This window comes from Lathamus discolor, chromosome Z, assembly GCF_037157495.1.
Source record: "Lathamus discolor isolate bLatDis1 chromosome Z, bLatDis1.hap1, whole genome shotgun sequence".
Lineage (NCBI taxonomy): Eukaryota > Metazoa > Chordata > Aves > Psittaciformes > Psittacidae > Lathamus > Lathamus discolor.
In genome coordinates this window covers 38,014,984-38,026,821 of record NC_088909.1, presented here as the reverse complement: position 1 = coordinate 38,026,821, position 11,838 = coordinate 38,014,984, and positions in this window count along the sequence as shown.

The window sequence follows — 11,838 nt, the reverse complement described above, 5'->3', positions numbered from 1 at the left end:
CTAAAAACATTAGTGCTATCAGTGCTGTTCTGAAACAGAAAGTCAAAAACATAGCACTGCACTAGCTACTAAGGAAAAAAATGGCTGCTACTGCCGAATCCAGGAGAGTTGGTACACGTGGGGAACTGGATAGATCAGGTATATCAGACTGCATAGATCTCAATTGTTTGAACTCCTGTTTCACAGCTGAAATGATGGAAGGGGTAAGATTGTCTTCGAACTCTCGTAGTTGATGAATCATTTCATCCACTGTTGGTGGTACTATATCATTCCAGGTTATTGTTGCCAATGAGTGTGCATATGATGACGGCACATTCCGTGTAATTTTCTGCCACATGGGTCATCTACATTTGACTTCATCTGGATCTAAGGATGCATTCTCAGCATCTGGCCTACAATAGATCATCTCTACAATGATGAATCCCTCAGAGACTGGAGCATAGTCCCCTTGGCCAAAAGACTCATAAGATCGCCCTTGTACGGAAACCTTTCTTTAACAACTTCCAAGAGCCACCTCCAAAGGCTGAGAGACCGCTTCTCTTTTGCAATTGCTTTGTCAATTACCCCTTTCCTAGCAAGTGATCCCATCTGCTTGGCTTCTGTACCTTCTAGTTCGTGACCATCAGCCCCATTGTCCCAGCACTGGAGAAACCAGGTGATGATGTGCTCACCTGGTTGACAGGTAAAATCCTTTTGCATATTCTGTAGCTTTGTTGAGGTCCAGGGTTGAGGCATCATAATAACTCCTGATCAGATGCTCTCCCATGTACTAAGTGCATTGTTTCTTCATCTTTCTTCACTGTACAGTTTGGTTTTTTGTGTCTCTTGTTTGCTTTTTCCCTTGCATACAGGGGCAACTGATATTGGCATGAATTGGTCCACTGGTTTAGCTGCAGTGATTATCACTGTGGTTGGAGTGGCTGCAGTATCTGTTGTTGGGCTTGGTGCAGTCGCTGTGCTTGGGGTTTGAGTAGCACCAGCACCTGCACTGTCTGTTGCTGTTGGGGTTTGAGTACCTGCTGTACTTGTCCCTGGGATTGGTGAAGCTGCTGTGCTTGGAATTGGATCAGCTGCATTGTCTGTTGTAATCAGAGTTTGGGTGGCTGCTGTACTTGTCACTGGGGCTGGTGCAGCTCCTGTGCTTGGCGCTGGAGTAGCTGCACTGTCTGTTGCGGTTAGAGTTTGAGTAGCTGTTGTACTTGTCACTGGAGTTGGTGTAGTTGCTGTACTTGGAGTTCGAGTAGCTGTGTGGACTGCTGAATTGCCATCAGATCCAAAGACATTTTTTTTTTCCTTTGAAGGTGCTGGGTATTGTTGAAGAGGGCTCTGTAAGCATAAACCAAGCCCCAGTGTGCTGCCATGACTTGTCCCTCTCTGGTATGACAAGGATGACATAACATGCCATTTAAGTATTTCACTAGTTTTTCTGGATTTTGAGCTTGTTCAGTGGTGAAGTTCCAAAGCACTGGAGGGACTCACTGGCATAGATACTTGCTCATATGTCCTGGGTTCAGCAGTAGCAGTCATTTTTCTCCTTCTTAGTAACTTGTACAGTGCTGTGTTTTTTACTTTCAGTCTCAAAACAGTGCTGATAACAATGATGTTTTTAGTTGTTGCTGAGTAATATTTACTCTGACCAAGGACTTTGTGAGTCTCATGCTTTGCCAGGGAGGAGGGGAGGCTGGGAGGAAGCAGAGACAGGACACCTGACCCAAACTAGCCAAAGAGGTATTCCATACCACAGCATGTCATGGCCAGTATATAAACTGGGGGCAGTTACCTGGAAGGGTTAGATCACTGCTCAGTCAGGCTGGATATCGGTTGGCAGGTGGTGAGCGGTTGTATTCTCTTCCCTTGTTATTTCCCTTAGCATTATTACTATTGGTGGTAGCAGTAGTGGTTTGTGTTATACCTTAGTTACTGGAGTGTTCTTATCTCAACCCGTGGGAGTTACATTCTTTCGATTCTCCTCCCCATCCCTCCAGGAGCGGGGCGAAGAACGTGGGGGAGTGACCACTAGGCTGCATGGTTCTGGGTTGCTGACTGGGCTTAAACTACGACATCATAATATCCCTCCCTCACACCGTGCCACTCATGACTGCCTAGCCTCAGGGAAAATCTCTTGGTCCTTCTATATCATTGTCTAACTCTAGACAAGACCCAAATCTGACTCTGCTTGACTTTTGAGATCACATGTGATCTGACACGTGGGTAAAACACTCTTTGTATGTGTGTATGTCATAATTAGTGGGCAGGTCTTGAGGGCATCCAAAGGCCATTCATAACCTTCAGAACTCTCAAATGATGCTGTAAATAGTCTGTTGGGGGAGCTGGCCATGTAAGGGAATGGCTCCTTCATAGGTTGACCGCCTGGGGAAGAAACAAAAGGTGTGTAAGTGCTAAAAACTTCCTTTATATACCTCCCAAAGTATAGAGGTGATGACCACACTGGGAACACAAGTCAGATCAAATTCAAAATCAAAGAGTCTATTGTATTACAAGTTATTACGATAAAGTACTCTGAAACAAGAACCTTAACCCAAGCCCCCCAGCCGACAAACAATAGGACAGCAAATACCAGCTGTAAGGTACAACATGCTGAAACTCTGAGATAAGAGTCACAACTTTGAAAGCCAATAAATCAGCATTGTAAAGAGTGACTATTAATCTGAAACAATAAATGCTTATCACAAATAGGATTAGACACACTCTGGTCAGATCTGTCATTATCTCAACCCTTCGTGCCCCATGTTGGGCACCACAAAGAACTGTCGTAGTTTAAGCCTGTAACTCAGAACCATGCAGCTGCTCTCTCATTCCCCCCGGTTTCTTCCTCCCCTCTCTCGCAGAGGGTTGTGGAGGAAAACCAAAAGAATGACTCTCACAGGTTGAGATAAGAACAGTTCAGTAACTAAGGTATAACACAAACCACTACTGCTACCACCAATAATAACAATGATAGGGAAAATAACAAGGGAAGAGAATACAACTGCTCACCACCTGCCGACCGATATCCAGCCTGACTGAGCAGTGATCTACCCCTTCTGGGTAACTGCCTCTAGTTTATATACTGGCCATGACATGCTGTGGTATGGAATACCTCTTTGGCTAGTTTGGGTCAGGTGTCCTGTCTCTGCTTCCTCCCAGCCTCCCCTCCTCCCTGGCAAAGCATGAGACTCACAAAGTCCTTGGTCAGAGTAAACATTACTTAGCAACAACTAAAAACATCATTGTCATCAGCACTGTTCTGAGACTGAAAGTCAAAACCGCAGCACTGCACCAGTTACTAAGAAGGAGAAAAATGACTGCTACTGCTAAACCCAGGGCAAAAGCTAATTAAGCCTGGTACAAAACGTGAAAAAATAGGTCTGAGTGACTTCAGAAAGTTTTAGATCAGATTTCAGGATCTTAATAACTTTTAGGGTCAGTGGTCTTATATCATATATTAAATATTTTCATGACAAAATCCCATCTGCAGATAGCATTAGTCTGAACATCATCTTGAAACTGGATTAAAATAATAGCAAACAGTCCAGCATTACAGTGTACTGGGTCAGTCCTTGAGAAAGTTTTCTAAGAACAACTTACTAAACAGTAATATGACTCCCTATGCCTTCATTTTTATGGAACCTAAATTCACACGCACAATTTTTGAGGGAAAATAAAGATGTTGATAAGTAATGCACTGGTTTACCTAGTGATAGTGTGATAGAAGTGATAAATTCTAGAAAATGAGCACTGAATCAAACGTGTTTCTCTAAGTTCAATGACTGTTATCGCATAGAAGTGTGTTTCATATGCCATAGATCACAGGTAGTTCAGACACCTTGTCAGAGACAGAATATATGGTTTTAATGTCTTTTACTGGTTCTTCACCTGCTTATATGATGACTGCTTTCCATTTGCACAGGTGTGTTAAATACCAACTGAGAATGAAAAAAATGGAAATAAATGAACAAAAAATGAACAAAAAATGAAACCAGTCCCAGGTCTTTGAAAATAAGCACAATATGTGCACTACTTTGTTTTTCAATTTGATTTTTTTAATTGAAATATGTTGCCTGCAGTTGTAGATAATAACTCTCCTTCCCTGAACCAGATGAAGCTTTAAACTTAGAGGTGAAACAGGAAAGCAAGGATCCAGAGCAATACTTAAAGCTAAAGGTGCTAAATAACTTCAAATTAATCTCCAACTGTGGCCTCCTTCCTCTCAGTGATATGAAATTTCAGAGTTAACTTCTCAAGCATGACTTCGAAGATCTGGATTCACTTCATTTCAGCTGAGACATTTTGAAGCTTTATCTGTGACACTGTTGTAGCCTGAGACTGAAAGAAACTGAGGAATAGAGTGTATTTGCTAAAGATTAACCACTATAAAAAAGGGATCATTTGGGACCAAAAAAAAAAAAAAAACCAAACTAAGCAGAGAAATGTAAGGTAGGTCTAGGCTTCTGTACCGTATATTGCTCATATGTTCTTTAAAATAAAGAACATCTTTCTAGCTATTGGAATAAGAAGTAATATCACAAAAGCCAAGTTCCTCTACTTCTAGCATCTCTGGTTTTGATTATCATAAATATCTTTTCGGTGCAGAGCTTCAATATAATTCTAGTCAAGCTGTGTTAAGGACATCATGTTACAGTCACATAACAACAATCTAAGCCTCATGTGAAATGACTTTTAAGTCAGATATGTATCAGTGTTAGAGTTCCACATATATACAACAGAGAGATGCTTCAGGGCTTCACTGGTTAACATAATGAGATAGTAGTTATTTCCAAGTGATTGTATTCTCTTTACTTCATGTTTCTACATAGTTTTCCTAACAGTATGTACCCTGAAGTAGTTCTTTCAATGCACTCTCATTTCTATTGACTTAGGCCTATATATAGAAAGTGATAGCAGAATTTCCCATAATCTCAGTAGAGATATTAAAAATGTATGTCCATCCATCATTTTGTTGAAGTGAAGCCTGATCAGGTTTGAATCTTTGAAAAATGTTTGTGTTAATTCAGTCACACTATTTAAAAACAATGTCCTTGAAATGTTATCTTTTGATTTGTATTTAAAAAATGCAAATTTGTGCCTATTCATTACCATAAGTTAATGTCCTACATAATGTCAGTATTTTTTGTATTTCTCAAATTCCTTTCCCCATATACCTCTATGCATGCAATAATCATAGTTGGCTATTGTCGTTGCAACAAGTGGCCTATGAAATATTTAGTTTTAAGGAATATAATTTTCTTAATACTGACATAGAGTAAGTTATATTTTTATTATGTTTTTCAAACTGTAGTGATTTGCAAACCTGTCAGTGAACTTCAATGAACACATTTTCAATATCTGCAACTCAGTCCTGTGACTAATATGATGATTTCACTAACATGCATAAAAGAAATAAAGAACAAAATATTATTTCATTACACTAAATAATCCCAAGAGACAAAAAAGGATCATAACTGTTTTCTTGCACTTTAACAATGTAAAGAATAGGAAAATACTGATCTGTATTAATTTTAATTTTAGTCACCTTAAAAGCTGAAAAAATTTTAACAGCAATCACATTTGGCAATAGATGCTGAAGATCTATGGATTTTTTTTTTTTAATTTTTGTCTAGAGGAGATATGTAATCCTGAAGGCTGAAAGCTGCCATGTAAAATGATGTGTCTTTTCCAATAAATGTGCTTTATTAAGCTGTTGAATTTTAAAAACAAAAATTCTTTCATTGATCTTTTCTTGTTGGACTGTGCTTCCCTTTCACCTTACTTTTTGGACTGTTTGTAGGAGAGGGAAAGTATAATCCTGCAATATTTATGTAATCAGAAAACTGTTTACTTATAGTAAAGCAGATCATACGTAGACTCAAGCATTTCTTCTTCCTTACTTAGAGAGTCAAATTATCACTGATGCTAATACGTTCAACCAGTTAAAACCAGACTCATCCTATTAAAGCTATTTTTAAACATCAGTGCCCAAAAACCTCTCCATTTTGTAATTCTTAGGAATTACCACCAATCTTTACCATACATTTCTGCACTTTTACATTCCTATTTAAGGTTTTTGGCTAAGCTTTATTGTTTAAGGTTGTAATTAGTATTAGAATTTTACGCATTCTTAGGAATAGTGGGAGTGTTAAATGTTGATATGAAGAATACTTGGAAGGTAATGCCTAATATTATTGATACCATAACTTTTATGACATTCAGTACAGCTCAGATAGGCATTCCTTCACACACTGTTGTATGGTCAGGTGTGCTTTTGTGTTTCAGGCAATGTCATATTTTTTGAATACTTAATTTCTAGTGGAATTAATCAAATTACTCCTGAAACTGATACAGCTTTTTCTCTCTTTTATATTCTAACACTGATGCTACATACATTCAGGCCTTCATTGAGATATATAAATGTTATTTTTTTTTGTATCTCTTATTTTTCATGGTTCTCCTTTGCCATTTCCTTGCTATTAAATTACTGCTTCCCTCTTATCATCAGTTATAGTGTTATGAGGGGGCTAAAATGAAATCATAAGCCTAAGACATCAATTTCTTCTTTGCTAGTCTTGAGACAAATTGATTAAGGAATTTCTATCTTTGTTGCAGTCAGAGGATTCTGAAATTCTATTGTAGAATTAGCTTTCAAGAAACTAATTTTTTTTAATCTAGATGTTATTTTTATGTTTTATCTTTAAATTTCTAACTTTAGTGATTTGAATTTAAGAGCCTAAGTACCCAAATGCAGTTCAAATTTTAAAATAAAGTTTTGTGTCAATATGTCTCTCAATTTATCTAATTCTGGTAAGAAAAATTGTAAATACTTATAACAAGAAAAAAGCAGAACTTTTAAGCAGTTCTTTTTTACAGGAAAAGCAAAGCATGAAAGATGGAAGAGGTTTTATGAATATATAACACTTCACTCTTTCAGGGCATCTATTAATTTACATATATTTTAATGTTTCTTAGGAAAAGAAAGTGAGAAAATGTATTATTACATGACACATTTTTAGAGGTGAAAAACCATATTAGTTTAGGTAGGCACAGAATAACGACAGACTCAAAAATACACTTGTAGCATGTTACAGTCTGCTAAGTTCTTGGTTCATATTAATGCATTTTAAAGAACCTCAGAAACAAATTGCATTCAAGGGAATTAATTAGCCTAAGTGGGAATGAGAATGAAAATTAAAGGAAGAGATTAAGACAGCCTACATGTAGGTTGTACATAGCCATCTAAGCATCTTGAGAAAAAAGCCCAGGAATAACTATTAAGTAAAAAGAATGAGGGATTTAAAGGCAGCTAGATTTAAAATTGAATCAGTAATTTGGATCCTGTTCAAATACCAGGATAATAACTAAAAACTGGTAGCAAAAAATCTGACCTCAGTGCAAAAGTGCAGGGTAAAAGGATAATGGGGTTGTGCAGTTGCTTCACCTTTTTGCAGATTTTAAAATTAGATGTAGTAGCAGATAAAATCATACTTGCAAAACTAACCTTTTCAAGACACTTGGGACATAATATTACATTCATATCTGTGAGATGGAGAGAAAAAAAAAGAGGAAGAAATGTTCCTCTGGTTTTAATTAGTTTATCACTCTGCACACTAATGTATTTAAATCAACATGGCATAAATATATTCTCCAGAAGTCGCTAACACATTGAAACTGTAGTGATCAGTGAGATCTGCATAAGAAAGGTCACTTTCTCCACCTCTTGTGAACATTATTTGGTTAGACAAAAGTGAAAGTGTAGAAATAATAGGCAGTGCTTTCCTATCATATTTAGTTCCACTATAGTTGCCAGCAGCTGCATCTCCTGAACTTTTCCCTGCCAAATGAAATCAGGCAGGCTTTTGAATTCTGAATAATTTGCAACTTGATGATGAGAGCAATGCCTGTACCTACGGCCAGCTATGCAAATGCAGAATTAGTTTGGACTGTTACTGCAGAAGCGTGGAGGCGTCAGGCTTAGTGAAGCAGACAAAATTCAATCATGAAGGAAACATTGCTTAGAAGATCACTGTGGAAGGAAAGCAAATGGATCAAGGAGGTACTAGAGAGCTACTCTTGAATTCACCAATGCTTTCTATGTGTCTATCAGGTCAAGATTCACTGGAAATTTTTAGGGCAGGCAGAGCAACCCAAACCCGTGAAATCAGAGGTCACTTACATATTTTCTCTCCCTTTTATGGAGGATCCCCAAGGGATCCAAGAGGCTGCAGCAAATTCCGTGTGGAAGACAAAAAGCTGTGTGGAAAGGTAGATTTATTTGGTGATAGAAGAATGTTCTCTGACATTCAGTGTCGCATAACCTGTACAGAGCAACCGGAGAACTGTTCTCTGATACAAACTTCTTAAAGAGACAGAGCACATTCTTGTACTCAGACGACTCGAGGACTGTGAACTAGCCTGTGCTGTCTCTGTCTCCTTTTGAAAGGTTCTACCTTTCAAAAGTTCTACCACTGCTGAGAAAAAACAGTGGAATATATCCAGGACAAATAGGAGTAGTACTCATGGTGCTAGTTGCTGAACAAGAGTATTTGACCAGCATTATACAAATTTCCTGCTGCTTTTTTCCTGCACCCACTACTAAGCATATATTCAGCAAGGTGGGTATTGCCATCCCTAGCTGGTGCATGTGTTCAGTTGTCTTTGGATCTCAAATCATAAAACACAGTAGCATGTACAAAGCTGTCAGGAGGCACCTATGCAAAGATCATACTTCCCTGTTATTCTTTCTTTGTTACATGTAACGTTCTCTTCTTTTCCTATTGCATATTTCCTAGGCCAAATAAGTTCAAAAACTTGCTCAGAATTTAACATCCTTTTAAAAAATGACAGGTATTTAAACTCTGCAGAACTTTCCCACAGTCCATTTTAAATTCTATAGCAATTCATAACTGCAAATGAGATTTAAAAACATGAGTTTGGAGACACTGAATAAGTATCTTATACTTAAAATGCTGTCAAGCATACAGTGAGGAGCAAGTGTCAGACTCTTAAATGAAATTTGAAAACTACTGTCAAATGATTTTCTATCAGCTTTGAAACCAAGCTTACAGTATGACCTAACGTTTTAAAAGTCTGAATGTATATTGCAAAAGAGAGGAAATATAATAAAACACAATAATCTTTATATAACTTTTCCTAATGAAAGAATAATTCTGCTTTATACAGTCTGACAAAGGAGAAAAAGTACCCAGCCAAGCAGATTCTTAGATAGCATCCAAAACTCTAGTTGCCTGTTACAAGTATTACTCATCAAAACCAGCAAATTTTCAGTTCTTGTACTGATGTCTTAAAGTTTTTGATGTCTTAAAAATTACAAGAACTTCTTAATCTTCAGAATTCTTTTTGTTTATAGATTAATGTATAATAAAATAAAGTATAAGTTAAAATTAGCTGATTTCTCCCCAAGACACAGTTTATGTCTTCAGAAACTGTCCAGTAGAAGGATGTTTCCCAAATTCTTGGATGATGTGATACAACAGTTAGACAAATTGCCTTTCAGATTAAATAAATCCCACCTTATGAATTCTATGCCTATTATATTTTTTGAGGTTATGGGTCTGGAGCCAAAACCCCACACCACACTCAGACTGAAATCCTTCACTTCACTGAGTGATAAAATTTCAATGCAATCTCCAAAGTGCTGATTTACCAACATAAAGAATGTCATGCGGATTAAGCTTTTTCTGTATTATGTGGGTGCTCTAAAATGATATGAAAAATATAGCACTGTTCCTGATGAAAACTTCTTATGAGAAATGAGTTAAAAATAGTTGAAATTTAAAATGTCCATGACTAGACATCTATATTTTTATGAAATTAGCCTTGCATGAACATACATGTAATTTAAAATAGGACCTAAGAGAAATTAAATGTAACCATTAGATTTTCAATTAAAACTGCATAGTCAGAAGCTTCAAATTTTAACTCATTGTTCTTGGGAAAAGGGGGAGTAAGAGCAAATATTTTGTTATTTTGCATCTTCATCTTATGTCTATACCTCCAATATTTACCCTGTTCTTATAAACAGATTGAAGGAATCACAGGATTTCATTTTTCCCTTCATTACAGGAGGTACAGTCTAGAATAATCGAATCAAATAATCATCGAATCAGTGAATCAGTGAATCATAAAGCAGTTTGGGACTTAAAGACCATCTAGTCACAAACCCCATGCCAGGCCATGGGCAAAGACACATTCGACTAGACCAGGTTACTCCAAGCACCATCCAACCTGGTCTTGAACACTGCCAGGGATGGGGCAGAAACAGCTTGTCTGGGCAACCTGTGCAAGAGCCTCACCACCCTCATAGTAAAGAACTTTCTAATATCTCATCTAAATCTACCCTCTTTCAGCTTAAAGTCATCACCCCTCATCTTATTGCTATAGGCCCCTGTGAGAAGTCCCTTCCCGGATTTCCTGTAGGCCCCTTTTAGGCACTGAGAGATGCTCTAAGGTCTCTCCAGAGACTTCTCTTGTCCAGCCTAAACAGCCCCAACTCTCTCAGCCTGTCTTCACAAGAGAGGTGCTCCAGCCCTCATAGTGTCTCTGTGGCCTCCTCTGGACTCACTCCAACCTCTTGTGCTGTTGACCAGACCTGAATATAGGACTGTCAGGGGGAGGTTCTCATGATGGTGGAGTAGAGGAGACGAATCACCTCCCTCTGCATACTGGTCACACTTCTTTTGATGCAGCCGAGTATACAGTTGGCTTTCTGGTCTGTGAGCTCCCACTGAAGCTGGCTCGTGTTGAATTTTTCATCAATGAACACCCCCAGGTTCTTCTCCTTGGGGCTGCCCTCAATCTAGTCACCCCGCCTACCCCAAACCTTCATTTGTTCTTGAGAATGTCCCAGTGCAGGTGCAGGACCTTGCACTTTGCTATGTTGAACTTCATGAGGTTTGCACTGGACCACCTCTCCAGCCTGTCTGGGTCCCTCTGGATCCCATCCCTTCCCTGCAGCATGTCGACCATACCACACAGATTGGTGTCATTGGCAAATCTGCAGAGGGTGCATCAAGCTCACTGTCCATGTTGTAGACAAAGATGTTGAAGAGCACCAGTTCCAATACCAGCCCCTGAGGACATTACTCATCACAGGTCCCAACATCAAGCAGTTGAGCACAACTCATTGAGTATGACCATACAGACAATTCCTTATTCACTGACTGGTCCATCCGTCAAATCCATGCCTAAAATAATCCTGATCTTAGATCTTGGTATGTAGCACATTTGATACTCAACATCTCTAGGGACAACCAAAGCTCAATCTATGTCCACAGCATCTGATTTTAGACAAACTTAAGACCTACCAAATTTCAAGATTATAACTCTATAGCAGTAGAAACTTGTACAACAGTTTATGTTCATGCCACTTTAGTGGGATGGTAAATATTCTAACAGTATATTCCGGGTCTGACATAGGACACTGAACTCAACAGTATGACACATACTGGATTCTGGACTGTGTGCTAATGCACTGTTTTTCTTGTTCTTATGGCTACCAGTTAGACCTCTGTGAATCTGCAGTACCTGTGAATGTTTCTGTGAGTTAGCAGCATGCATGGGCAATGAGTCTCCCCTGAAGTTTAACTCAATTAGCAGAAAAATTCCTCTGAGTAAACCTGGTTTTATGGCCAAGGCCTTGATGATCCTTGCTCAGCTATGACACTTTGAAGACATCATATCATAATATCTGAAACGTTCTTACTAGTCTGTGTTAGTTTCTAGTAGTTTTCATGTGGACTTGGAGCAATATGAGCAAATGAATGGGAAATTATATACCTTTTTGAACGTCTGTTGCCCATTGCAGTCTCTGGGGATGCAGTACTT